General features: G+C 33.2%; 1 non-coding gene across 1 annotated transcript; it reads left to right on the forward strand.

Moving 5' to 3' along the window:
* The first annotated feature begins 246 nt into the window (after positions 1 to 246).
* TRNAK-UUU (transfer RNA lysine (anticodon UUU)) lies at positions 247 to 321 on the forward strand. The gene has a single exon. It is a non-coding gene; the product is annotated as a tRNA-Lys (tRNA).
* The last annotated feature ends 1,929 nt before the right edge of the window (positions 322 to 2,250 follow it).

The following is a 2,250-nucleotide window of genomic DNA, read 5'->3' on the forward strand; positions in this document are numbered from 1 at the left end:
TCATAGGTGGACATCAACTATAAGAATGGTAATGTTAATGTGTAAGCCTGATGATTCACAGACCTGTACCCCTGGGGCAAATAATATATTATATGTTAATAAAAGAAGAAAATTAAAAATTCTAGCTAATAAGCAACAAAAGAAATAAAATAAATAACAATACTCAATCCAAGGGAAAGCAGAAAAACTGTTAAGAAGGCAAAAGAAGAATAGGTAGTACAAATTTTAGGAAGTAGGAAAATAGGGGCCCTTAGCTGGCTCAGTTGGTAGAGCACGTGACTTTTGATCTCAGGGTCATGAGTTCGAGCCCCATGCTGGGTGTGGACCCTACTTAAAAATTAAATAAACAAATAAATAAAACTAAAAAGTAGCAAGATAGATTTAAACCTAACATTACAAATAATTTAATTAAATGTTAATAGTCTAAACACCCCAATTAAATGTTAGACATTATAAGATTGTATTAAAATATATATATTGAGACAAATAGATTAAAAATAGATGATAGAAAAAGTGTATCATGCCAACACTAGTCAACAATAAAATAGATTAGATTCAGATAAATTTCTTATAAGAGAATTTTAACAGGAATAAAAATGTGTAATACCATAAGGATGATGGGATAAATCCATAGGGGAAGCATAAAAATTCTAAATATTTAGACATTTAATAGCAGTTTTAATATATAAGAACCCAAAATGGATAAAACTACGGAGAGAAATAGACAAATTCACAGCTAAAGTCAGCGATTTCATTAACCTTCACTTAATAATCGATAGAAAAAGGCACCAACAAATCAAAGAAGACAGATAAGATATAAACAACATAATCAAACAACTTGACCCTATTGGCATATAAAGGAGTCTGGTCATACAAGTCTAAATAAATTTAAAGTAATTCCGGTCATACAGGATATGTTCTTTAGCCCAAATGGAATAAAATTAGAAGTCAATAATAGGAAGGCCTGTAGAAAATCTGCAAATATTTGGTATTAAAAAATTCACTCTAAAGAGCACAAGGATCAAAGAAGAAATTAGAATGGAAATTTGAAATCAATTTTAATTGAATGTGAATTAAAACACAACATATCAAAAACTGTGGGATGCTAGTAAAGATATATTTAGGAGGAATTTTAAGCACAGTATGATGACATGAGTAAATAAGCAATGTCTCTGAACAATGATTTCATCTTCTCCTTTAAGAAACTAGAAAAAGAAGAACAAGTAAAAAGAACACTTAGAACAAAGGAAAATACCAGAGATCAGAACGGAGATTCATCAACTGGAAAACATAAAAGTAACAGAGAAAGTACATGGAATCAAAAGACGCTTCTCTTGGAAAGGTTAACAAACTGGATAAAACTCCAAACACACTGAACAGGAAAGCAGAGAGAAACAAAATTATTATTATCAGGAAGGAAAGGCTGACATCGCTATGATCCTACAGATGGTAAAAAGATAACAAGGGACTATAATTAACAATACTATGCAAATGATTACCACAACTTCTATGCAGTGGATAAATTCCTCGAAATACTCAGACCATTAAAGCTCAATGAAGAAGAAATAAATAACCAGAAGAGCCCTATATAAATTACGCAAATTAACTTTGTGCTTAAAAACATGCCCACAAAGAAAAGGCCAGGCTCAAATGGTTTCAGTTTTGAATTACACCAAACATTTCAGGAAGATATAATAGAAATTCTATATACACTCATCCAGATAATTAAAAAGTAAGAAATACTTCCAAACTCATTTTATGCGACCAGCATTTCACTGCTAACAATACCAAATAATGACATTATAAGAGAGGCAAAATACAGACAAATATTTCTCATGAATGTAGATGCAAAATTCCCAACAGAAGTTTAGCAAGAAGCTCCAACAATTTAAAAAAAGGAGATGGTTCATTGCAGGAAAGCAAGGGAGGAAGAAAGGAAGGAAACCACTTGAAGACACAGAACAACCATTTAACAAAATCCAGCATCCCTTTCGTATCAAAGACCCTCAGTAACCTAGGAGGAGAACTTCCTAACAGTGATGGGGAATATCTATGAAAATTCTGCAACTAATATATTTAATGGCAAAAGACCTGAGGCTTTATCCTCTGGGATCAGATGTTCCATACAAATCCCCGAGCACAGGTCTTGCCACAGAGCAAGTGTTCAGGGAATGAAAGCTGGTGGGAGCCTGCACAGTGATGGGGAGATGGGGACACACACACACACACACAACACACCACACGTGCAAT

The sequence above is a fragment of the Mustela nigripes genome, chromosome 1, assembly GCF_022355385.1.
Source record: "Mustela nigripes isolate SB6536 chromosome 1, MUSNIG.SB6536, whole genome shotgun sequence".
Taxonomy (NCBI): domain Eukaryota; kingdom Metazoa; phylum Chordata; class Mammalia; order Carnivora; family Mustelidae; genus Mustela; species Mustela nigripes.